The 27,552-nt window shown below is 44.9% G+C and overlaps 1 long non-coding RNA gene across 1 annotated transcript; it reads right to left on the minus strand.

Moving 5' to 3' along the window:
- LOC127492047 (uncharacterized) lies at positions 1-26,506 on the minus strand. Its single transcript, XR_007921016.2, has 3 exons — positions 26,385-26,506; positions 686-781; positions 1-132 (listed from the first exon to the last, which is right to left on the minus strand). It is a non-coding gene; the product is annotated as an uncharacterized lncRNA (long non-coding RNA).
- Between the last annotated feature and the right edge of the window lie 1,046 nt (positions 26,507-27,552).

A 27,552-nucleotide genomic window follows, 5' to 3' on the forward strand; every position in this document is an offset into this window, starting at 1 on the left:
CTGCACCCACGTGGGAGGCCCAGATGAAGCTCCTGGCTCCTAGCTTCAGCCTGTTGTGGCCATTTGGGGAGTGAGCCAGCAGATAGGAGATCTCTCTTGTTTCTTCCTCTCACTCTCTCTCTGTAACTCTGCCTTTCAAGTAAAATAAATAAATATTAAAAAAAAACAGCATTAATTCATTCAGGTGGGCAGAGATTTCATAACTCAATCACGTTTTAAAAAATAGCAGTTGTATTGAGATTTAGTTCATTCAGCATAAAATGCACCCATTTAAAGTATATAATTGTTTTCAAGCATATACACAGATTGTGCAAACCATCACCAATATATTTTGAACGTTTTCTTTATCCTTGCTTTTCTTTTTTTGCAGTCTTATTTTTACTAAGATTTTCAATTAACTTTATACACATAAGATTAACCCTATGCTAAGTAGAGAGTTAAAAGCCCTCGCCCTCAATACTCTTGCCAAGGGATTAAATTTCCAATACATGAATTTGGGGGACAATTCAAACCATAGCATATTCTGAATACACAACCTAATTAATTCCCGTCTACAGATGTGAAAGCTGAAACTAAGTTAAGTGATTATATGGCTGTTCTGGCACTAACCCTGAAATTCAAACGCAGGTGCGTCTTAATTCCAACACAATACCCCCTTTCTTCCTCTCTGTGTTACTTCTCTTACCTCTTTTCACCCATGCATTCTTTGGAGAGTTTTTCATGGGACAAGGAATTTCTGTCCACACCTTATGTCACCTTCATTCTTGATTGAAGGAAGGAACTATGGAAAGGAAGTCAGTGAAGATGGAGGAAGCAGAATTAGAATCAAACAACCATCAGGAACACCCAAGCACTCCTCCTCCCCCAACACACACACATGCACACAAACACATCAAAGTCATGACAAATGTAGGTTCCGCCATTGAGAATTTTGCTTCTCTTATTCCTAGAACCTTGCGTTTGGGTATTTTTTGTTTGTTTGTTTGTTTGTTTGTTTTTTTGAGAAAGATCTACCTGGAAGGTCTCTGCTTAGTAGACAGAAAAGACTCTTCCCTCCCATGGGAGGCCATTCAGGGTCAGAATGGACATCATCCTGAGTGGGACAGAGACACAAAGGTTGAACCAGGTCAGGAATGATCAGGAGGACAGGAGATGGAAGGGACATCTCTTACTCTGCTTGGGCTGCTATAATAATTGACCACTGACTATGAGACTAAACCAGCAAACATTGGGACCAAGATGGTGGCTGAAAAAAATGCTTTTCACACATTAAGCCATCTTCACAAGAGCCAAGGAAGACAGGTGAGAGACTAGAGTGTCTTTTTTGGTATAAAAATAAGAAAAAAATCAGTGAAGAAGGGAAGGGCTGCCACGTCACTCCTCTGCCATCTGCCCTAGCAGTTAAGTCGCCACTTGTGGGTTATCCACATCCCATATCAGAATGTCTGGGTTCCACTTCTGCCTCTCTTTCCAGTCCAGCTTCCTGCTATTGTGCACCCTGGAAAGCAACGCATGATGGGTCAGGTACTTGGGTCCTTGCCACCCACTTAGGAGACCTGCATGGAGTTCTAGGCTCCTGGCTTTAGGCTCACCCAGACTTAGTTCTTGCAGGCATTTGGGGAGTGAACCAGTAAATCAAAGATCTCTCTCCTCCCTCTACCTTTTAGACAAATTTTTAAAATAAACAGTATATTTAAAAAAAGAAACCTAAAAATAGACCTACCACATGACCCAGCTTTCTCACTCCTAGGTGCATAACCAAAGGAAATAAAATCAGCATATGAAAGAGACTTGTATTCCCATGTTTATTGCAACATGAATGAATAGAATATTATTCATCCATCAGAAAGAATGAAACTTAACATTTACAGCAAAGCAAATGGAAATGGAAATCATTATGTTGAACAAAATAAGCCAGGCATAGAAAGGCAAATACTGAATGCTTTGTTTCACATGTGGAACTAAAAAAAAAAAAAGTTGATCTGAACATAGAATGGTGGTTGCTGTAGGTTGGGAAGGGTGGGAAGAGGGAGATGGAGGGAGGTTGGAAATTGGTACCAAAACAAAAGAAGTAGGGGCCGGCATTGTGGCATAGTGGGTAAAGCCACTGCCTGTAGCACCAGTTTAAGTCCCACCTGCTCCACTTCTGATCTAGCTCACTGCTAATGTACCTGGAAAAGGAGCAAATGATGGCCCAAGTGCTTGGGCCACTGCACCCATGTGGGAGACCCAGAAGAAGCTCTAGGCTCCTGGCTCTTGGCTTCAACCTGGCCCAACCCTAGCTGTTGCAGCCATCTGCGGAGTGAACCAGAAGATGGAAGCTCTCTCTGTCATTCCCTCTTTCTCTGTTGCTCTCTCTCTCTCTCTCTGTAACTCTGCCTTTCAAATAAATCTTTTCAAAAAAGGAAAAAGAAGATAAGGAGATAGAACACCTCACTGCCTTGTTTGATTGGTTTATGCTCTATATATGTGTTGAAATATTTTACTGTATGCATTAAAAAGGTATACATATTCCAGGTTCATCCTTAAATTTAATTAAAAGTTTAAAATTTTAATGGAATAAAATTTATTTATTTATTTATCATAGTACTGGAGACTGTCAAATGCTGGTTTCAGGCGCCAGCAGATCAGGTGTCAGGTGAGGCCTGGCTTCCCGGTTCGCATATTGCTGCCTTCTCACAGGTGTGCTCCTTTGGCAGACAGCAGAGCAAGCAGCAAGTTCTCTTGGTGTCTCTTCTTAGAAGGGAATTCATCCTATTCCTGAGGGCTCTATCCTCATGATCTTAGCTAGTACTCCTTGCCTCCCCCAAGTCCCACCTCTCAACATTAGCACTTTGGAGGTTGGGATTTTAACCAAGGTGTTTGGGAACAGGGGTAGAAGAGGGACGATCCAGTCCATGGCAGATTTTTTTTTCCTTCAAAATTTACGAAGTAGTCATAGAAATAAGAAAGTTCATCATTTCCCAGTCCTTATCCCCTGGCTACTCAATGGCCTGAAATTAAATAGCTGAATTACCATCCTTGTCCCAGCCATCCCAATAAGCCATGCCACAGGGGAAACACAAAGTACAAGCAGAGCCTACGGACTGGGAAAAAATAACTAGAGAGCTCTGTCTTTGGTGTTCACACTCAGAAGCTGTTGCCACAGCCCTGCAAAGGGACACACACACAGCTGAAGTCACCAAACGATTTAGATAGGTATCTTTATATCTTTTTAAGTTTCCTACAGCTTGTGTCCCAGGCAGAAAAGATGTTGTTTTAACTTTAAACAGAGGACTAGCTTTAAAGGAAAATGTCAAAGGATTTAAACAGCTTTCTGAATAAGGCAAAACTCAAACTGTCAAGAAGATTCATATTATTGTTCTTATTTTCCCTCACCCTTCTATCTCCTTTTTTTTCCTCTCTAGCTATATCCCCTGATGGTGTTGTCCTCGCCTCCCAATTTTTCCTACTTTCTATCTTCACAAAAGCCAATGGACAGGGCAGCCAATAACACTGCTTGCATGGTATCATAGCATTTGAGGCAGTGAAGGAATAAATGCCATACCTCATTAGAAGACTGTCAGCAGGCCGGCACTGCAGCTCAATAGGTTAATCCTCCACCTTGTGGTGCCGACACACCGGGTTCTAGTCCCGGTCGGGGCGCCGGATTCTGTCCCGGTTGCCCCTCTTCCAGGCCAGCTCTCTGCTGTGGCCCGGAAGGGCAGTGGAGGATGGCCCAAGTGCTTGGGCCCTGCACCCCATGGGAGACCAGGAGAAGCACCTGGCTCCTGCCTTCGGATCAGCACAGTGCGCCGGCTGCAGAGCGCCGGCCACGGCGGCCATTGGAGGGTGAACCAACGGCAAAGGAAGACCTTTCTCTCTGTCTCTCTCACTGTCCACTCTGCCTGTCAAAAAACAAACAAAAACAAAAGACTGTCAACCTTGGGGAAAAATCCAAGGAAGAGAGCTGGGAGTGGACTCCCTGCAGCTGCAGTGCAGAGCTGCATGGGGTGCAGGGGGTGGGAGGCTCCCTTAATCAGCTGGGTTGATGGTAACTGATATTTCAGTGCTTATATGGAGGTTAACACCATAAACTCAGGCGTGCAGGCCTGCAGCAGTTCTCAGGAAGTATTGTCTCATTAGGATATGTTGGAAGGACATACAAGCAAGGTCTCTAAATCACACCGCTGGTTTGTAAGCCACTGTGACCCTCGTGTCAGAGACAACAGAAGCAAAAAGAACCTGGATAATTTTCAGAGAGCCCATCTTTGTGCATCTGAGCATCCACATGGCAACTGCAGGGAGGGGCGGGGCTGGGGTGATGGTCAAGAGTCTGGATTAGGAGTTAGGCAAAGCAAACAGCACCTGCTGTTTGCCAACTGCACTCTGAGCAAGCTGGCGGTCTCGTTTCTGGCAGCACTAAGGCTGCTGGGGAGGTGGAATATGAAGAACACACGGCACGTTAAGCTGCACACAGCAGTAAGGGTAAGGTTAAGAATATGTTAGGAAAAACTTATTCTGCTTGGATGGGTAGAAACAGCCTTCCGCTGTCTTCCAACCTACCCAGCTGTCTTCCCTTCTCACCTCTCAGCTCCTGTCTATGGCCAAGGGCCCATCCATATGCTGACATTACTCCTGCCAACACAGCTGCCCAGCCAAGATTCTTCATCCTGGGGACTCCCAGTCTCTATCTGACCCTGGCAGTTATAGCCCCTTGGTCATTTGTGGTTCCCTGGGCTCCTCATTTGTAGCCTCTTTCTGACTACAATTATCCACCTAATTCTTATCCTCTCTCTAGATTTTGAGACACCTGACTTCTGTCTGCTCCTCTCCACTGATATCCCAGTCTCACAGGTCTTTGACTCACTTCCACCTGGTGTTGTGTCTAACGTTCAGGCCCCAAATACTTCCTTACTCTCCCTTTGACTTGATGGAGTCCTACTCTTTGCTTTGTTGGACCTAGTGTTCACGCTCCAGGTAAGTGAGTTAAATTATAACCATGAGAAAATAACAGAATTTCCTCTTGCTCTGATGTGTTAGCCTTATCTGGGTGCAATGACCCAGCCAGTCTTTGTAAGCTTTGGAAGCCAGAAAAAGTTCTCCCTGGCTCTCAGAGCCAACCGTATCAGAGTGAATCTTTTCCCCTTTCTAATTACAAAATGAATTAGTCCCCAAAGGAAGTCAGCAAGTGGTGTCACAACCTTCAAGAACTCCAGAACATTTCCAGGAGATTTTGAAAGTTTGTTTTTTTGTTTTTTTTTTTTTTTTTTTTTTGTCTGATCCCTTGCATGGCTGAGGTCTGCTGAGAAAGGGACAGCGAGGAGCTAACAAAGGGGAGAGTGCACGTCAGCTGCCTTCTTTCTGTTTCTCCTGATCTGTCTACCAGATGTGAGAAGACTGGGGGTGGAGCAGCAGTAAGGAAATGCTGTGGTCTCTCCCCTGGATTAGAAGCCTCTAAGATGCAGGCAACTGCTGACTTACCTTCATGCCCAGTGTCTGACACACGGTAACAGCTCAATGTGGTTTGGGAGTTGTTTGTCCCCCAAAGGTTCATGTCGTCAGAGCTTGGTCCTCAGTGTGACAGTGGGAAGGGTGGGGCCTTTAAGTGGCGGAGCCTAGGGCAATGTTCTTAGGGCACGTGCTTGGAAGGAATATGGGACTCTGCTTGTTCTCTAGTCTCTGCTGAGCCATGTGATCCTCTCCTCACCACCTGCTCCCCTCCACGCTGTGATACAGCCAAGGGGGCTCTCACTAGAGCTGAACTGATGCCAGCGCCACTCCTTTGAACCCTCAAAATCAAGCAAAAGAAATTTTCCTTTATAAAGTTAGCCTGACTCAGGTATTTCATTATAGTAACAAAAGCAATCTAATACACAGCTTGATTCAGTTTTTTTTTTTTTTAAGATTTATTTATCTATTTGGAAGGCAGAGTTACACAGAGAGAGAAGGAGATGCAGAGAGAGAGAGAGAGAGAGAGAGAGAGAGGTCTCCCAACCTCTGGTTCACTCTCCAAATGGTTGCAATGGCCAGAGCCGTGCCAATCCGAAGCCAGGAGCCAGGAACCTCTTCTGAGTCTCCAACACTGGTGCAGGGGCACAAGGACTCAGGCCATCTTCTACTGCTTTCCCAGGCCATAGTGGAGAGCTGGATCGGAAGAGGAGTAGCAGGGACTCAAACTGGCACCAATATGGGATGCCAGTACTGCAGGCGGTGGCTTTACCTGCTAGGCCACAGCACTGGCCCCTGATCATGTTTGATGAACAAATGAAAAGGACAGCTTTGTTCCAGTTGTGGATCTTACAGGTTAAATATTCCTTCAGCTAATACTCAATGGGTTAAACTCAATTGTCACTGTGGCTCAATAGGGTAATCCTCCGCCTGTGGTGCCGACACACCAGGTTCTAGTCCTGGTCGGGGCGCCAGATTCTGTCCCGGTTACCCCTCTTCCAGGCCAGCTCTCTGCTGTGGCCCGGGAGTGCAGTGGAGGATAGCCCAAGTCCTTGGGCCCTGCACCCCATGGGAGACCAGGAGAAGCACCTGGCTCCTGGCTTCGGATGGGCGCAGTGCGCCAGCCGCAGCAGCCACTGGGGAGTAAACCAGCGACAAAGGAAGACCTTTCTCTCTGTCTCTCTCTCTCTCTTCACTTCCACTATGCCTATCAAAAAAAAAAAAAAAAAAAAAAAAAAAAAAAAAAAAAACAAACTCAATTGTCATTAACAGAGGTTAGGGGGCCCTTTTCTGCAGTGTTGGCTTGAAAGACCTAGAATGCTTAAATAAAGGGACAATTCTCATGCTGTTTAGGCAACACATAATACTTGGCACAAAAAAAAATACTTTGGATCCAACCAATCTGAATGGTTCTAAGAGCTGAGTTTGGCCTCGCTATTCTTTCTCTGCTCCCTGGGTCACCTTGTGATCCTTCTCCTGCATGTGTTTCACCATCCACCAACTTCCTCAGGTGCTGGATCATAGACTGTGAACCTCCAAAATCATAAGCCTAGATAAACCTGCTTCACAGGTGACTTCCCTCAGGTATTTATGACAGTGACAAAAAGCTAACAGACACACCGGGATTTTAGGCATTTTCTAACCTCTTAATGATCTCCAAGTCACAAGTCTCTATACGGTTTGGTCTAAATGACCAAAGTTGCCTGCCCAGACTCGGCTACTTCCTGGTGCAGACTGACCTTGGGTAAAACTGTAAAGATACCCAAAGTTGTGACTCAACTCAATATCCTATGGCTTGTCCTATACCCTCTACACCACTCTCTGTCATTGTGGAAACAACAATAAGAGGTCAACATTTTTTTCCTTTAAATATCCCAGGCCTGTAGGCAATAGTCCTTCTCTTGTCTGCCTGCAGGGCAGGCTTGACATGTGAATCCAAGTGACTGGATTTCCTATTCCAAAAAGTATTCCTGTGAAATGAAAGTCTTTATTCCTTCCAATTTGAGATGGAAGAGTGGGGAGAGACGTGTGTAGGGTGGTGTGCATGCCTGTATGTATGTCCACATATACATATACACTAAGGCCTCGCCCAGTACCCTTCACATTCAACAAATACGTCATAAGCACTTTTACAAAAACAGAATGGGATGGGTAGTGACTCTCACTTTGACTACACATTAGGATCACCCAAGAGGCTTTTGACACGAGCCAGTGTCTGGGCTTTCCTCCAGCCCAGGTCATCAGATTCTTGGTCGGTGTTTAGAGCCATTGGCATGGTGGAATACACTTGGGTTTTGGCATTGGCAGATACAAGCTCAAATTCTAGCCCTGAGCCTTCCAAATGGCTGGAATTTTGAATGAAACACTTAACTTTGCATCTTCGTTAGTTATGAGGTGGCAATACCAACGTAACTGAAGTGTAGGCCAGCAAGGCACCTGACCCACTGCAGGGGCTCTGTAACTGTGGTTCCTCTCCTGTCACCAGCTGGGTGCTTGAGCTGGGTGTCAAGGATCACACAAACTCTGGGACTAGATACACAGTATCCTCCTTTTGAAGAAAAAGTGACTTCTCTGGCAGTCCCAAAAACTTCTTTCAGAGAAGAATTTCTCACCTCTGGCAGTCAGCCTTAGCAATCCAAAAAACAACAACAACAATACAAACAAAAACAAAAACAACAGACAAAAAACAAACCAAAACCATGGAGGGAAACAAAGCAAATGGATAATGGTTCTACCTCAAATATGCTGATTTAATTGATCCAGGCTAGGACCTGGGGATTAGTATTTTTTCAAAAAAGCTTCTAATGTAAGTCCAAGATAAAAAATATACTATTCTAAAACAAGGACGCATATATCATTATGGAGAAAAACAATAAGTGCTCAAAAGATGGATTTGCCTTCCAGCTTTGCCACTTATACTATGACCTTAGACACACCACATAAATTCTCCAAAATTGAAAATAGAGATAATGTTATTTGGCTTAAAGGATAGTCACAAGGATCAAAAAAGATAATGTGAGTGAAAGTGGTTTTTAAATCATAAAGCACTGTGCAGTTTTAGCTCTGAAGATGACATTGTCTCAGGTTAGCTGCATAATTGGTCTACAACCTTTGCAAGACTATATGGGACCTGGGGGTGGACTGGAGGGTCTGGACGTGGGTGGATAAAAGGACGTGACATTGACTGTAAAATGACTTTGCATTCTTTCTCCAAATGGGAAAAGAGAAGACATTTCTCTGGCTCAAGAATCCATCAAACTTCAAGGCAAATTGAAACAGCAAGTTTCTCACCATCCCGAACAGCAATTTATCTGAAATGTAAATAGTTGCTGAGACCTCTTATTTTTGCAATACAGTTTCTATTTCCCAGATTGGGCTTCCTCTGGCTTCTACAATACTCCCCCGCTGGCCCGTCTTTCAGGTGGATTGAAGTAGTTCATTATTCTAATCATGCAGGTCTTGGGTATCAGATTTAATTTAGCTGCCTGTGCAGTAAGATACTGGGATATTTTCAAACCTTTAGCCCCTGGCACTGTAAATCAGCCTGAATGTCAGCCAAGAAAAGTATTGAGATGTGAGTTAGCCTTCTGTCTACAAATACCATTCATTACTTATGTAATAAGGAGAGGAAAAACCACCATGAATGTTGTATTTAAATCCTACTTTGAGGTAGGTCATAAATACCAAGAAAGATGAATCCATGAGGTTTTCAAAATGCTGCTATGGCTCCCCACTGCCTTCTGTGCCCTGATGCTCTGTCACACGCTGTCGCCACCCGTCATTCCAACACCTCTTCAGTCATTCGTTCTCAACCTTGGCTAGATCATTTATGAGTTGGAGAGAAATGAAAACCTCAGGCCCCAGCCCAGGCTTGCTGATTCAAAGTCTGCATTATAACCTGTGACTCCCGCAGGTGACTCCCAGGCACGTTCACGTTTGAGAAGTCCTGTCTGGCAAAGTCATCTCATCAAAGCCTCCCAAAGCTATTCAGCAGTGACTGTGCCCCCTCGCATACACAGATGTGGTGACTGAGACCCAGGCAGGCAGCAATGCCGTGACCAAGTCAGGACCACACAGTTGCCGCCTGGCCCCAGATCTACTGATTCTGAGAGCAGAACACTTCCTGCCTCACCACCTGGGCCCTCACGTCGGCTGTTATTTTTCAAACCGTCACCGAGGACACAGCCTCTATCATTTCTTTTGCATCTTCTGCACAAAGCATTTTCTCAGAGATTAGTCTTAACAGATTAACTGCAAACCAAAGGAAAAGCAGAGCTGTGAGAGAAACTGTGTCCAGAAACTGACGATGACGAAAAGTAAGATTTCCACTGATCACGGCCCTTTCAAGGAAGCCAGAGAAAGGCTTCAATCTGCGGATTTCTGGTAACCCTGGAAACCTATACCTTTGTAGCACAGGGATGCATTCCTCAAAGGGCTGGGATGAAGATTAGTAACATAATTAGACAGAAGGCAGATGGTACCCTCTGAGAAAGAAATCAATACACACACAGATGCAGAATACCAATATAGGGATGTTTCCCTGCAGCCAGACACCATAGCCCTGTCCTAGGTGGGGCCGGACAGCAGGGACTCTGATGACAGGGCTCTACCATCTGGCATTTTTGCCTGACTTGATCCAGGCTGTGCCAGAGCCTGAAGGAGCAGCACCACATGAAGAGGGAGTATTGCAGTGGGTTTTGTGACCTTAGATAAGTCCCTTCACCTTTCCGGACCTGTTTCTACATCCATAGAATGGGGGCTCGTGGACCTGCTCAGACTGCATCACAGGCTTTTTGAGTTTGGGCTTTTCCATGTGAACGTGCTTGGGAAATCACAAAGGCTGGTGGTAAATTATAACAGGTGCTATATAACTTCTAGCTTTGTCTGGCCACGCAGGCACAACCCCCTGAGACCTAGATGCCCGCTGGCATGCTGAAAGTGGCATCTGTGCAGAAGTCGTCAGCTGCTGGGCTGCTTGCGCTGGGTCAGGCTAAGGATGTTTCGAAGACACCAGGAATAAGTGGGGGAAGGCCTCCTAACAAAATGGCTTCCCTACTGTCCAGCTGCATTGCCTCATACTCCACAGTTACGGCAGTATTTCCTTAGCCAATGCTTTGTCCCTGGGAAGCTACTTCTAAAACTGCTCAATTGAGCATGTTTATGGAGTACAGTGTGATATTTCAATAACCGTATACCATGTATACTGATAAAAGCAGGATGATAAACATTGTCATTATTTATTCAGTAGTGACCCCTTGTCATTACTGTGTTCAGAGCCTTTGAGCTTTCCCTAGGAGAGGTAACAGATTAACTGGTTGGTTACCAGTCATTTATGCTTGAGCCTGGATTAGTCCATCCACAATTCCTCATGTACAATTTTAAAAAAAAATTATTTATTTATTTGAAAGTCAGAGTTGCACAGAGAGAGAAGGAGAGGCAGAGAGAGAGAGAGAGAGATCTTCCATGTGCTGGTTCACTCCCCAGTTGGTGGTGACAGCCAGAGCTGACAAATCCAAAGCCAGGAGCCAGGAGCTGCTTCTGGGTCTCCCATGTGTGTTCAGGAGCCCAAGGACTTGGGCCATCTTCCACTGCTTTCCCAGGCCACAGCAGAGAGCTGGATCAGAAGTGGAGCCGCTGACTAGAACCAGCATCCATATGGGATGCCAGCACTGCAGGCAGCGGCTTTACCTGCTATGCCACAGCGCTAAGCCTCCAAAGTCATGTTATACTTAAAATATAAAAGGGGAAGAAATGCAAGCTATGTTTGCATGATCCAAGTCCCTGTTTGTGCTGATTGATTTTTTTTTCCTGTTTGTAACAGAGTTTAGCTTAATATTACTCAGGTAATGGAAAAATTAACAAAGCTAATGTACATTGACCATCACTCTTTGTAAATCACTTATCCCAGACAAGTAGCTCTCTGCAAATCTCTTTTAATTGTACCAATTTTTATCAAAATTCTTTAAAGCAGGCTAAAAGGCTTTTGTCCAATAGAAGATACTTATTTGAAGAAAAAAGCATTCAAGGTCCTAAAAAATGGGAAATGTGCCAGAACACTTCAATGGTGCAACATGCTGCCTGGGTTTCAGTGTCTGGAGAGCTGAAGACAGGACAGCGAGCAGACAGCACAGATCTAAGCAAATGCAAAGTTCAGAGTACATCGACGGACGCTAAGGAGTTCTGTGCCCCAAGCCTACACCTTCATGAACCTTGAAGTCAGCGAGCTCATCCGTGTTGCAGCCACTCACTGATCCTTGAACACAAACAGCTCAGAGTGTCCCTGCAATCACCCTGGATCCACCCTTGCTCTGAATTCCTAGGCTCCTCCAGTTCTGGTGGCCGTACTCTCAGGCATTGTATTCAGTTCCTGAATTGAGATTCCACATGTGGTCCTCAGGAATCTTAACTCAATGCAGTAGATTGGATTGGCTCATTTCCAAACACTCAGATTCTCCTCTCTGTGAGAGGATGATAAAAGCCTGCCTGGTCCAACTCCAGTATAGCCATGGGCTCATGTGGCCAATGTAAAGAAGGCAGTAGTGCCACTAAGAAGCAGGGCATGGGTTGCCATCTCTCTTCTTCCCCTGTCTCAGTGGCAAGAAAGGATCCCGGAGAAGGCTACTTCATCAGCCAGTCCCAGCATGGAGATGTGGAATGGAGTTGCAACTGGTCCATATTGTAAATAAGAGTGAGAACTAAGACTATTTTATTTAATTGAGATTTCAGAGACTCATTTGTTATGTAGCATAATGGATTCATACATCCTTGGACTCTTATCAGTTGTATAACTTCAGACAGACTACTTGATTTGAATCCTGTCCCAACATGCCATGATCTTCAGAAGGGGTAGAGAACACCATCAACCAGGGCAAAACAATGTACTCTCTGACGATTTCAGTAAGTGGGTAGTGGCATGTAATGTTCTCTGTCCCTTGATTTCACCAGTCTTTCTGGATAAAAGCCATGACAAAATCCTTATTCCAGAATCTAACACCCTGCTTGATACCGGGTCCCCTTTGGGTTCTAGTCATTACTACATGAGAAGGTCATAGTGGACATGGGACTCTTTCAGACCTTGTAAAATGAAGTCACTTGGGACCTGCGCTGCGGTGTAGTAGGTAAAGCCGTTACCTGCAGTACTGGCATCCCACATGGGCGCTGGTTCAAGTCCTGGCTGCTCTACTTCCAATCCAGCTTTCTGGCATGGCCTGGGAAAGCAGTAGAAGATGGCCCAGGTTCTTGGGTCCCTGTGCCCACTTGGGAGGCCTGGAAGAGGCTCCTGGCTCCTGACTTCGATCGGCACAGCTCCAGCCATCGTGGCCAATTGGGGAGCAAACCATCGGATGGAAGACCTCTCTCTCTGCCTCTCCTTCTCTCTCTGTGTAACTCTGACTTACAAATAAATAAATAAATCTTTAAAGAAAAAAGAAAAAAGGAAGTCACTCATCTGACTGACACAGGCTATCTACCCATCTAGTAACTTACCAAACTCCATTCCATGCTATAAAATTGAATCTCTAAAAACCCAGCAGCTATCATTAAAGGTGTTGCTTTTTATGTCAAATTTTCTTCAAGTCTGAATTTTCATTTCTTCTCTTTATCACTTTCCTAACCATGGAAATAAGGTGGCGAAGTCAAAAGAATACTGCTTTCCAGTCTGACAAATGTGGATTCTGATTGCATTACTTTCCCCTAGTGTCACCTTGGGGGATGTTTTTACCCTCTGGGGACTTCACCTCCTCAATAGAAGTCTGGGACTGCTATTCAGAGATTGCCATTGAGGGCAGGGTGGGCTGACACTGAGTAAGGAGCTCTCCAGAGGTGGGGGCTATTCACTGTTACCACATTTACCAAGCCTTGGATTGTCTTCTTATTGATAAGAAAGAAATTCCAAGGAGATAGATGAGTAATTGGGGAAAGCATTTCCTTCCTTATGCCAATGTGTTAAAATAGTACAATGTTTCCCTCCTACCCTCAGCATCCCTGCTCCAGGAGACAGTGGCCCTTGAGGATAGAGATATGATATAATATTATTTGCCATTTAAGTATCTACCAAATGTCCTGGAATACAGTAAATGTTCAATACACATTGTTAAATAAAATAATGCATGAATGGACTTGAAATCGTGAGTCATACAAAATAATTCACCACTACTTATTCTTTCCACTTATTTCTCTTTTGTTCTTCTGTTCACGTGTCGATCCTGTACTCACTTGTGGCAATCATCAAAGGAAGGAAAAGCGAATGCTTGTGTGCGTGTGTGTAGCACCCTGAGCTCCTCAGAAGATGAGTGTTCTTTCAAACCAAATGTGTTTAAAAATGTATTCTGTTAGGATAAAAATTCTACAGGAGAGATCTTACGCCTCTGTGGCTAGTTACTGTTCATTGTTCTTTAACTCTGCTATGCCCTGAGGGGTTCAGCAATGCACAGACCGATTCTGCTGTGCTGGCTGATTTTTATTGTGTTAAGGGTGTACACAATTTATTAGCAGGAGTTACAGCCATTCAATGACTTAAATTATACATGAAATCACAATAAAAATTTTAAAAGGTAACAAACATAGCTGCCCACATTCCATTTTGTAGAAAATGAAAAATAACAAGATTTTGGGTTTGTTCTCAAACAGATCCCCGATCTTCTTACCTGGTCATTATTCAACCAACCCCTTCCTTTGAGGCATCTGTTCAGCCAGAGTGAGCCGCCTCTGTGCTTTGACCCAAAGCTTGGGATTGGATCCAGAGGTTTCTAGGAGGAATCTGTCTGCAGCCTGGGTGGAAAATCTTTCTTAGTATTAGCCAAGCCCTCATTTTGAATTGCTTTGGAAGTACAGGGTCGTTCTCTCCCCAGAAACACATTTGGTAACCATTAATTAAGGGTGCAGTGCTTTGCAAATTGTGTTCTGTGGCCACCTGCCTCAAAGGCCGATTTCAGGGCTCTGTCCCAGATGGGTTGGATCGGAATATTAGGGGGGAAGCTAATATTTTTAACACCCATCAGGTAAATCTTCCACACACTAAATTGTGAGAATCACTGGTATACTTGCTTAGAACATGGGTTCTAGAGTCAGAACTGAGTTTGGATTCTTGCTTGCTATGTAATTTTAGGAGTTCCTTAACTTCCCTGAACCTCAACACCCATATATCTGAAAAAACTCTTAGCTGCTTGGCAAGACAAAATGAAATGAGATTATGCATATGAAGCAGCGCTTCTCCAACTTCTAGTGCAGAGCAAGCACCTGGGGATCTTATTAACATGCAAATTCTGACTCAGTGGATGTGAATTGGGGACTGGGGTTCTGGCTTTGTCTAGCAAGCTCCTCAGTAAAGCCAATGCTCTTCCAGCCACACTCAGAGCAATTTCTAGGCATACAGTAAGTTCTTAATCATTGCTAGCCCTTCATTATTTAGCTGAATGATAGTGGAAAAGAGTGCACAGTGATTTTTTTTAACCCTCATTATTCACTAGAATCACACGTGGTGCTTTGAAACATGCAGATGCCTAGACTCCCATTTCTGAAAAGTCTGATAGGGAATCATTTTGGTGGGGTCCAGAGATCTATAATTTTGAAGTGCTACAAGTGTCCAGATTGGAGAGCCAGTGGATCTACAGTAATACGTTTCTTGGGCAAAATGTATTTGGTAGCCACTGAGATAGTATTCAAATGTCCCACTAATATTCAGGTCTTACCACCATGCCAGTGTGAAGTGCACTGCCTGGGTCAAGGCATCAAAAGGGAGAGAAAATTTTGGACCATATACTGCTCTGGATCCTCTAACAATTCTAGGACCAGTTCTAACTGCTCCTCTATCCTTTACCATACACAGTAAGATGGGGTTACACAAGCAAACACCACAGGGCTCCAACTCTATCACCTAGTAGCTGTGAGCTGTGGGGATGATGCATTAACTCTTTGTTCCTCAGATGACTTATCTGTGAAATGGGGATAAAATATAGGCCACTTGTCTCACAAACACATCGTAGGAGTGAAATGAACACTCTAAATCTTGCTACTCAGACTGCAGTCCATGGACCACCAATGCCAGCATCACTGGCTTGAAATTCAGTCTCAGATTTCTGAATACAAATCTGCATTTTTTGAAGATTTATTTATTTACTTGAAAGGCAGAGATACAGAGAGAGACAGGGAGATAGAGAGAGGACAGACAGATCTTCCAATCTTCCATCTGCTGGTTCACTTCCCAAATGGCCTCAAAGGCTGAAGCTGGGCAGATCCGAAGCCGGGAGCCAGGAGCTTCTTCTCGGTCTCCGACGTGGGTGCAGGGGCCCAAGGACTTGGACCATCTTCCACTACTTTCCCAGGCACATTAGCAGGGAGCTGGATCAGAAGTGGAGCAGCTGGGACTCGAACTGGCACCCATATGGGATGCCAGCACTGCAGGCAGCAGCTTTACTCGCTAGGCCACAGCACTGACCCCCAAAGTCTGCATTTTAATAAGTCAATCCCTATGGTGATTTCTATGCAAGATTTTAAAGATATTGCTTTATGGTGTTATGGTGTTAAAAAAAATTAAAGGGGCTAGAGCTGTAGGGTAGAGGGTTAAATCCACGGCCTGCAGCACCAGCATCCCATATGGGCACTGCTTTGAGTCCTGGCTGCTCCACTTCCAATCCAGCTCCCTGCTAATGGCCTGGGAAAGCAGTGGAAGATGGCCCAAGTGCTTGGGTTCCTATTCCCACATGGAGACCCAGAAGCAGTTCCTGGCTCCTGGCTTTGACCTGGCCCAGCCCTGGTTGTTGAAGCCATTTGGGGAGTAAACCAACAGACAGAAGATCATTCTCTCTCTGTAACTCTGCCTTTTAAATAAATAAATCTGTAAAAATTTACAGAGAACAATTAAAAGATAAAATAATGCTTGTTCTTTAGACTTTCACAGTCTTGTTGATCGTAAGGAACAACCTTGCACAAGGGAACTTTAAAACGTTCATGGGAAATGGAATTAAAAGATAAAAAAAAATCCTTATTTCTCAACATAAGCTCTCTGAAGTTCAAGACACTTCTGTAAGAGATGATGTCATCCATTTAGTCCATCTCTAAAGAACTAAGGGCCCTGGCAATTCCACCATGTCAATATGGTCTTTCTCACATTATTCACTGAAGAAAAATGGGTGCCCTTTAAAGAATTTTTTCAGATTAGGAAACAAAACATAGTCATTAGAGACCAAATGATGACTGGAAGGTGGATATCTAATGATTTCTAATAGAAATTCTCCTACAGTTGCCCTTGTTTGCTGAGGGGAATAAGCAGGAGCACTGTCGTGGTGGAGAAAGACTCCGGCGCGGCTTTCCTGAGTGCTTTTCTGCTACGGCTTCGGCTGCATTTCTCAAAGCACTGTCATAATAAGAAGATGTTATCATTCTTTGGCTCTGCAGAAAGCCAATAAACAAAATGCCTCAATCATCCCCAAAAAACTGCTGACCAACGAGCTTTTGCATTGACTGGACCAGTTCTGCCCCTGGGTAGCCATGGCTCTGATTATGCTTTGTCTTCCAGATGGCATGGGACCGGGTTTTGTCTCCTGTTCTGGTTCTTTGAAGAAGTGGTCCAGGATCTGAGCCCACTTGTCTAAAATGTCCTGTGGAAGCTCTGCTCTTGCCTGCAGCTGGGCTGAGTACACCAGCTTTGGCACCCCTGGAGCAGAAAGTTCGCTTGACTTTAGTTTTTCTGTCAGAAAAATTGGTCCGTAAGCTGAGCCAATTGAGGTGTCTGCAGTGTTACTCCTCAGTCCTCTTCAATTAGGGCATGAACAAGATGAATTTTTTCCTTCCAATTGATGTTGATGGTCTGCTTGTGCAGCCTTCATCTTCAACATCATCTTGTCCCTCCTTAAAATGAATCACCCATTCAAAAACTGCTAATTTGGTTGGGGTATTATCCTCCAAAACCTTTTGTAAATAATCAGTGATTCCACTATTCTTTCACCCAAGCTTCATCATAAATTTGATGTTAGATCTTATTTCACTTTTAGTAGACTTCGTGTTACTCTGGTAGGAACTCTTTTCAAATTTATTTTTAATCCTTTTTAGCACCTCATACCTGATCCTGTTGAGGCATTTTCAACAAGTTAGTCTGATTTTTATTTGGATGCAAAAAATTTTCCAAAGCCATGCATAGTTTTTTCTTTATACACATTTTCCATGAACTCTCTGAAAACTCCAGGTATTATACTTATACATGAACAATTAAAGATGGATACAAAACCAACAAAATCCTGTGATAACTAGTGTTCAAACATGTATAGGAACCAGAACCATTAACAAATAATAGCAGCAACCCTATTTGACACTCTTTCTGGATGTGATTATAATTATCGATGCTTCAGTGTCCGTGTTGTGGCACAGCACGTTAAGCCATGCGTAAGATACCAGCATCCCATATAGGTGCCAGTTTGAATCCTGGCAATACCATTACCAATCCAGTTCCCTGCTGATGTGCCTGGGAAAGCAACAGAAGATAGCTCAAGTACTTGGGCCCCTGAACCCTTGTGGGAGACCAGGATGAAGCTCCTGACTTTGGCCTGCAGCCATCGGGGCGGGGTGGGGTGGTGGTGGTGGTGAACTAGCTGATGGAAGATCTGTCTTTCCTCTTTCTGTAACTATCCTTTTCAAATAAATAAATAAATCTTAAAAAAAAAAGTGGTTCTCTCCAATGTCCGATGTCTTAATGACCAAAAAACAAATGAAAAATAACATAAGTTGTACATTGAAGTAGAATAAAACTATAAGGTTGTTCAAGATCAGGGTCAATTGTCAGGCACAGCTTCTGAGACTTAAGTGGGCAATGACCTGGGCATCTTGTGAAAATGCAGATTTGGATACAAGGCCCGAGATTCTCTATTTCTGACAAGCTCAGAAGATGGCCATGTGGCCAGTCCACAAAAAGTACTTGAGGAGTAAGCACTGGGGATTCAGACTACCAGGGCCAGGGAAGAATAAATATCTCAATACACCTTACCCATCTGTGGCATAAAGGGTAAGAAGCATCACCATAACTCATCTTATTTGTATTGGGTCCACCAAAGAACGTTGTTTTTAACCCAAGATTACATTTAGTGCCTGATGCATATAAGGCTGAGCGTAGACAGGAAGACACCAGCCTTATCTGTGCAAAAGTATAGTAGTACTTTGTAATATCATGTCAGCCCATACTGCTCTGAGAAGGGAAGGGAAATACTGTAGCTATTCAACATATATATATATATATACATATATATATATATATATGGCTCTGCAAACTGACAAAGGTGTCTGTATAAGCCTTTCTACTTCTCCAGAACTGTGTAGTTGTATTCAGCTTGGAGCAAAACAATGTGAGTAAGCAGCTTCTAGAAGCTACAGAATGGTCTCCCTCTGGGACCTGCTTTATGCATAGAGGTTTAGCAAACCCTGTTGCTCACCCTTCCATGAACTCCCCAGGTAATTGGTTTCACAGCATTTTTCTTCAGTTTACCATTCCTACTCCCTAGATTCATGGAACGATACATTTCCTAGGCCAGGTAACGTTATACCATCTCCTTCTACCTGAACTCATGTAAGAAGACTTTAGAGAGACCCTTATCTACAAGAAAAGAATATGCTTAATAAACATTACCAAGAAAGCCTGAGCAGGCTCAGCATTCAAATATTCATTACATAAATATATTCTTATCAGAGAAATTTTTAAAGACACAAGGGAAAAATGAATAAATTTGCATAAGAATTTTAAACTTCTTTTTTGCAAACATTAAAAACAAGTTTGAAAGACAAATCATGAACTGAAAAAAAATGGCAATTTAAACAAACTTTTTTATAAGGCTTATTTATTTATTTGAAAGGCAGAGTTACAGAGAGGCAGAGGCAGAGAGAGAACAGTCAATAAGATAAATAATAATAGAATTAGAATAAATAGAAATGATATAAATAATCGTAATAGAAAAATGCACAAAAATACAATCTAGGAATTCACACAAGGCCGGCGCCGCGGCTCACTAGGCTGATCCTCCGCCTGCGGTGCCGGCACACTGGGTTCTAGTCCCGGTTGGGGCGCCGGATTCTGTCCCGGTTGCCCCTCTTCCAGGCCAGCTCTCTGCTGTGGCCAGGGAGTGCAGTGGAGGATGGCCCAAGTGCTTGGGCCCTGCACCCCGTGGGAGACCAGGATAAGTACCTGGCTCCTGCCATCGGATCAGGATCAGCGTGGTGCAGTGGCTGCAGTGGCCATTGCGGGGTGAACCAACGGAAAAGGAAGACCTTTCTCTGTGTTTCTCTCTCTCACACTGTGTGACTCTGCCTGTCAAAAAAAAAAAAAAAAAAAGGCTGGAATTCACACAAACAACTGATATACAAATGGTTGATAAATATATATAATATATATGTATTATATATAATATATAAAAACTTTTATATATTTTATATATATAAAAACCTTTTATATATTTTTTATATATTTATATATAAATATATATAAAAAACCTGTGGGGCCGGCACTGTGGTGTAGCTGGTAAAGCCACTGCCTGCAGTGCTGGCATCCCATATGGGTTCGAGTCCTGGCTGCTCCACTTCTGATCCAGCTCTTTGCTATGGCCTGGGAAAGCAGTGGATGGCCCAAGTCCTTGGGCCCCTGCACTGGTTTGGGAGACCAGGAAGAAGCTCCTGGCTTCTGACTTCGGATTGGCGCAGCTCTGGCTGTTGCAGGCAATTGGGGAGTGAACCAGTGGATGGAAGATCTCTCTCTCTCTCTGCCTCTCCTTCTCTCTCTGTGTTAACTCTGACTTTCAATTAAATAAATAAATCTTTTTAAAAATGCAAATAATCCCAAAATGTCAACAGAAATTAAATATTCATATTACTGAATATCAAAAGCATTTTAAAAATTCCTTTTGGCAAGTGTTGGGGCATGGCCCTGTCATGCATTCTTCTTTCTTTTTAAAGATTTATTATAGGGGCTGGTGCTGTGGTATGGTGGGTAAAGCACCGCCTGCAGTGCTGGCATTCCATACAGGCGTCTGTTGGAGTCCTGGCTGTTCTACTTCCAATCCAGCTCTCTGTTGTGGCCTGGGAAAGCAATGGAGGATGGCCCATGTCCTTGGGTCTCTGCACCCATGTGTGAGACCTGGAGGAGGCTCCTGGCTCCTGGCTTCAAATTGGCACAACTCCGACTGTTGCAGCCATGTGGGGAGTGAGCCAGTGGATGGAAGCTCTCTCTCTCTCTCTTTCTTTCTCTCTCTCCTCCCTTTCTCTTTCTCTGCCTCTCTGTAACTCTGCCTTTCAAAAAAATATTTATTTTATTTATCTGAAAAGCTGAGTTGGGGCTGGTGCTGTGGCTCACTTGGTTAATCCTCTGCCTGCAGCGCTGGCATCCCATATGGGCGCCAGGTTCTAGTCCCGGTTACTCCTCTTCCTGTCCAGCTCTCTGCTGTGGCCTGGGAAGGCAGTGGAGGATGGCCCAAGTGCTTAATTCCCTGCACCCGCACTGGAGACCAGGAAGAAGCACCTGGTTCCTGGCTTCGGATCAGCGCAGCGCACCAGCCATAGCAACCATTTGGGGGGTGAACCAACGGAAGGAAGACCTTTCTCTCTGTCTCTCTCTCTCTCTCTCACTGTCTAACTCTGCCAAAAAAAAAAAAAAAAAAAAAAAAAAAAAAAAAAAAAAACAGAGTTACAGAAAGAGAGGGAGCTGGGGGAGAGAGAAGGAGTTAGAGAGAGATCTGCCATTCATCGGTTCACTCTCCAAATGCCAGGCTGGGCCATGCTGAAACCAGGAGCCTGAAACTACATCCAGGTCTCCCACATGGATGGTAGGACCCCAAGTACTTTCACCATCTTCCCTTGCTTTCCCAGGCACATTAGCCGGGAGCGGATAGGAAGCAGAGCAGCTGGGACTTGAACTGGTGCTCTGATGTGGGATGCCGGTACTGCAGACAGTGGCTTAATGCACCACACCACAACTCCAGCCCCACTCTCATGTATTCTGTTGATGGGAATATAAATTGGACAAAGATATCAACTATGTCTTTAATATTCTTACCCTTGGAGTCAGTAATCCCACTCTTAAGAATCTATCGTAAGGAGATAATTGCACTAGAAGATGAATACTCATTCATTTATTCAACAGATACTTACTGAATCCTTATATGTGCAAGGCCTTAAATTAGGATTTAGGGCTAACTAACTTGTAGTCAAAGAGAATGAAATAAACAACAACAAAAAAAAATCTCTGCCTTCAAGAAGCATAGCTTATAGTCAGGGAAGTCAAGTGTTTTTTCATTATGTATATCCTGGTGATCAAGAAAATAAAGATAGAGTTAAGGCGATACAAAATTGGATGTGGTGCCTCTGCCAGATGATTAGGAAAGGTGTCTCTCTTGGGGACACATGTGACCAGAGACTTGAAGAAAGTAGAGAAACAGGGCATAGAGACTTGTGAAAGATGACTCCAAGCCAAGAGCAGGTGCAGAGGTAGAGCCTGCTGATGTGACTAAGACCCAGTAAGGAGGCCAGTGAACCTGGAGCAGAGTGAGGGAGGGCTAAAGTGGTAGAAGGTGAGCCTGGTGTATGTGCATGGAGGGAGAGGAGAAGTTGGGGAGAAGCGAGGTGGTTCTTGGAGACGATGCAGGGCATCACCAGCTTTGGTAATGCCAGTGAATTTGACTGCCAATGAGACAGGCAGAATTGGAAAGTTTTGAGCAGAGCAGTGATGGGCTTTAACTTGCATTTGTAAACATTCCCTAGCTACAGGTAATGAACAGTCTTGAAACAGGCAGAAGGAAGGAAGGCAGGCAGGCAGGTGACTTGGAAGCCATGGTAATTATTTAAGTTAGATTTGCTAGAGAGGGGACCATGGCGGTGTTTGGAAGTGGTTGTTTTTCAGATGATTTGAAGATAGAGCCATCTGGACTTTCAGGCAGAGCGACACGAGTTGTATGAAAAAGAAGAAGTCAAGGGTGACTCTGAGATCTGTGGCTGAGAAGTATGGTGTTTATTGAGATGGGGAAGCCCTAGGAGGAGAAGTGGATACAGTGAGGTCAGAGAAAGCAAGGGGGCTTTCAGCTGATCAACTTTGAGATTTCTACTAGCTATCTAAGTAGAGATGTCAAGGAAGCAGTTGGGTTGTGAGTCCAGAGTTTAGGGAGAAGCCTTGGCTGAAGTATGCGGATGGTGTTGATCCCTGAGATTGGACAGGATGACCTAAGGAATTAACATAGATAGAGAAAAGAAGTGTGCTGATTGAACCCTGGGATACTTCAAAATCTGGAGGTTGGGAAGATGGGAAGAAACAAGCTAAAGGGACTGAAGAGCAGTAACCAACAAAACCGGAGAAACCAGAGAGTGGTGTCTGAGAAGGCAAGGGAAGATTTCAAGAAAGCAGAGAATGATCTGTGTCAAATGCTGCTCACAGAACCAGATGGGTGGGAGGACAGGCCAGCAATAGGCTTGACAACACAGAGCCAGCCCACTGGCAACTGTGAGGACTGCCCATGGAGGAATATGGATGAAACTTGAAGGGAGAAGGTTGGAGAGAAGCAGGAGAGAAAGCGAGATGTGTTGAAGCTCAGGGTGGAATGACATTACAGAAATTATTTTAAAAGATGGGAGCTATAGTACCATAACCTGTTTGCTAAAGACATGGTATAGCAGACAGAGAAAATATGACAAAAGGAAAAGTATGGATGACTATTAGATTAAGGGAGATGAAATAGGACTAAATTAACAGAGAGAGGATACCTTGGATAGAAGCAAATATGAGCAATTTACTCTGCAATCCTTATAGTGGTAAAAAGAAAAAGACTCAGGAAATTAATGAAAAGTTTGTCAACAGGTATCAAATGAGTAGATTTAAGATGTCTTCTGGGGCCAGCATGGTGGCATAGAGGGTAAAAGCTACCACCTGCAATGCTGGCATCCCGTAAGAGTGCCAATTCGTATCTCAGCTGCTCCATTTCCTTTTTTTTTTTTTTTTTTTTTGACAGGCAGAGAGGACAGGGAGAGAGAGACAGAGAGAAAGGTCTTCCTTTTCCATTGGTTCACCCCCCAATGGCCGCCGCGGCCAGCACACTGCAGCCGGTGCAACTGGGACAGAATCCGGTGCCCTGACCAGGACTAGAACCCGGAGTACCAGCGCTGCAGGCGGAGAATTAGCCTATTGAGCCGCGGCGCTGGCCAAGCTGCTCCATTTCCAATCCAGCTCCCTGCTAATGGTCTGGGGAGCAGCAGAAAATGGCCCATGTGCTTGGGTCCCTACTTCCCATGTGGGAGACCTGGAAGAAGCTACTGGCTCCTGGCTTCAGTATGGCCCAGCCCTGGCTGTTACATCTATCTGGGGAGTGAGCCAGCAGATGGAAGACTCTGTCTCTCCCTCTCTCTCTGTAACTGTTTCAAATAAATAAGTAAATATTTAAAAGAAAAGATGTCTGCTAAGTGTGATACAATAAAATACAATGATTAAAATTGATGGTTAAAAAATAATGAAAAAACTGATGGTGAAGATGCTGAATATTTATTGACCTAGTAATTGTGTGAGTATGCTATCTGCTTGCACCCCTGGGGCAAACCTGGTAGGCTAGAGAAGACAAAGGGGGGACCCGCTCTGATCAGGAGCAATGGTGCTGCCTGGCTTATTCCTATTTCTGGCGACCCTGGTCCCACTTGTCTTGTCCAAAGAAGGAGGATTACTGAGAGTAGGAAAAGAAAATTCCGGAGTCTTCTCAATTACTGGCAAACATTCCAAAGTTTGACTAGTCTGCCATCTAGTGGCAGATGTTATCATTTCCACCACATTTCCCCCAACTAGAGTTGAAAGAAAATGCTCATAAAGGGTGTTGCTCTCTGAGGTATTTGCCTCACTGCCTACTACGTATGAATCCTACACCATCATGTAAAGAGTGGCGGGTGCCTCAGATTGGCCCCTTCCTTCCTTGTGTTAAGGCTCAGAAGGTCCTTTTCAAAATGCCACATGATACCTAGGAAGAATAATCTATGCAACCTTTAGCTTAAATCCAGTCTGCCTGCGGAATGAGACATGGAGTAGACCACTTTTACAATGAGATAAGGATTAGGAAGGTCCAAGAGAAGTTAGCTATAAGAGTGAGTCAGAAGGGGGTCATGGTATCCCAGGGCTGGAGAGCAGAAGGCAGATATCTCACAGGAGATAGATGTGACAAGACTGCAACATAGGTCTTAAGGGAAAATGATGAAAACTTTGCTAGCCCCAAATGGACTCCCTTTAACGTTTTAGTATGCACTCATGCTGGCCCAAAGAGTTTCAGATTTGGGGTCAAAAGACTGGGGATTCAATCTCCGTCTTGCCATAAGCAAACTTTATAATACCAGGTGTATTAGTAAGTCTTTCATTACATGAACTGTGAGGAGTTCATTACATTACCTGCGAGGAGCTTCTTGGGAAGGAATAGGTTTATTTCAGTTTCCCAATTGAGGTTCACAGTTCAAGACTGGGCAGCTTCAGTCTGGCATCTTTATAACAGGTGAAGAAACTGACTTTTTTTTTTTTTTTTTTTTTGGACAGGCAGAGTTAGACCATGAGAGAGAGAGACAGAGAGAAAGGTATTCCTTCCGTTGGTTCACCACCCCCCCAAAAAAATGGACGCTATGGCTAGCATGCTGCAACAATCCAAAGCCAGGAGCTAGGTGCTTCTTCCTGGTCTCCCATGCACGTGCAAGGCTTAAGGACTTGGGCCACAGCAGAGAGCTGGACTGGAAGAGGAGCAACCAGGACAGAATCTGGCGCCCCAGCTGGGACTAGAACCCGGGGTGCCGGCGCTGCAGGTGGAGGATTAGCCTAATGAGTCGTGACGTCGGCCGAAGAAACTGACTTTTAAGAAGTGGTGGGCCGGCGCTGCGGCTCAATAGGCTAATCCTCCACCTTGCGGCGCTGGCACACTGGGTTCTAGTCCCGATCGGGGCGCCGGATTCTGTCCCGGTTGCCCCTCTTCCAGGCCAGCTCTCTGCTGTGGCCAGGGAGTGCAGTGGAGGATGGCCCAAGTGCTTGGGCCCTGCACCCCATGGGAGACCAGGAGAAGTACCTGCCTCCTGCCATCGGATCAGCGCAGTGCGCTGGCCATAGCGCGCTGGCCGTGGCGGCCACTGGAGGGTGAACCAACGGCAAAGGAAGACCTTTCTCTCTGTCTCTCTTCACTGTCCACTCTGCCTGTCAAAAAGAAGGAGAAGGAGAAGGAGAAGGAGAAGAAGAAGAAGTGGTAACTAGGAGCTGGCGCTGTGGTGCAGCAGGTTAAAGCCCTGGCCTGAAGTACTGGCATCCCATATGGGCGCCGGTTCTAGTCCTGGCTGCTCCTCTTCTGGTCCAGCTCTCTGCTATGGCCTGGGAAAGCAGTGGAGGATGGTCCAAGTCCTTGGGCACCTGTACCCACGTGGGAGACCCAGAAGAAGCTCCTGGCTTTGGATGATGCAGCTCTGGCCATTGCGGCCATCTGGGGAGTGAACCAGAAGGTAGAAGACCTCTCTCTGTGTCTCTACCTCACTCTGTAACCCTGTCTTTCAAATAAATAAAATAAATCTTAAAAAAAAAAAAAAAAGAAAAAAAAAAGAAGCGGTGGGCCAGCGTCGTGGCTCACTTGGCTAATCCTCCGCCTGTGGCACCAGAATCCCATATGGGCACTGGGTTCTAGTCCCAGTTGCTCCTCTTCCAGTCCAGCTCTCTGCTGTGGCCTGGGAGGGCAGTGGAGGATGGCCCAAGTGCTTGGGCCCTGCACCCACATGGGAGACCAGGAAGAAACACCTGGCTCCTGGCTTTGGATCAGTGTAGCTCCAGCCATAGCGGCCATTTGGGGGGGGGCGGTGAACCAACAGTAGGAAGACCCTTCTCTCTGTCTCTTCCTCTCATTGTCTGTAACTCTGTCAAATAAATAAATAAAAAATCTTAAAAAAAAAAAAAGTGGTGACTAAGCTTAAAAATCAGAATTGGTAAAGCCAGAAATATAAACCCAGGCAGTCCAATGCTGGGTCCAAGATCTTAACCATATTCAACGCAGGCACTTGAATGCTGGCCAGATTCGTTCCACATGCTGCTGCTGTAGGACGGAATCCATCGTTCAGATCAGCTCCTGGGGAATCACACGTTGGGGAAGTTACCTGAGGAAGCTCCAGGTTCATATCCCAACATGAACTCTGCTGGCCCCAGTAAGAAAAATTCCGGGGGCTGTCACTGTGGTGTAGCAGGTAAAGCCACCGCCTGCAGTGCTGGCATCTCATATGGGTACTGGTTTGAGTCCCAGCTGCTCCACTTCTGATCCAGCTCTCTGCTATGGCCTGGGAAAGCAGCAGAAGATGGCCCAAGTCCCTGGGCTCTTGCACCCACGTGGGAGACCTGGAAGAAGCTCCTGGCTCCTGGCTTTGGACTGGCCCAACTCCAGCCATCGCAGCCATCTGGGTAATGAACCAGTGGACAGAAGACCTCTCTCTGCCTCTGCCTTGCTGTAACTCAGCCTTTCAAATAGAGTCTTTAAAAAAAAATTCCTGTGAAAAACTAATTGGCCCAATTTAGGTGATGGACCCAATTCTTGGGTCAATCACAATGGCAAGGGAGAGACAGTACTGCAATTTGTACAGTCTGGGTCACACACCTACCCCTGTGGCCTGGAAGACTGCTTCTGTGCCACAGTTGTAGAGAAAGATGTGGGACAGAAAAAAATAAAAACATGTGTTTACCTCTTTAGAATTTAACAAAGTGCTCTCATGTGATTCAGACTTTTTAAGTCTCACAACCACCTTGTGACCATGGCAGATCAAGTATTACTATGGAAAGAGTGGTGGGTTAAGATGGCCACTAATTCTTTATCACTCCCTCCATTGATAGATGGAGTTCATTTCCCCTTCACTTGAATCTGAGCTAGCTCTATGATAACCAATAAAATGTAGCAGAACTTACTGCAACTCCTTTTCCGCCTCGTTTTAAAGACTTGCAGCTCCCACTTCATTTCTCTGGAAGCGCTCCCACTTAGGCGCTCCCTCTCAGAAACGTGCCAACACACAGTAAGGTGTGAAATCCATATGGAAAGGTCACATGTCAAGGGCTCCAGCCAACAGTTCCAGCTGACCTCTCAGCTGAAAGCCAGAATCAACTGCCAGGCAGAACCAGTGAGCCATAGTGAA

This window comes from Oryctolagus cuniculus, chromosome 1 (genome assembly GCF_964237555.1).
Source record: "Oryctolagus cuniculus chromosome 1, mOryCun1.1, whole genome shotgun sequence".
Lineage (NCBI taxonomy): Eukaryota > Metazoa > Chordata > Mammalia > Lagomorpha > Leporidae > Oryctolagus > Oryctolagus cuniculus.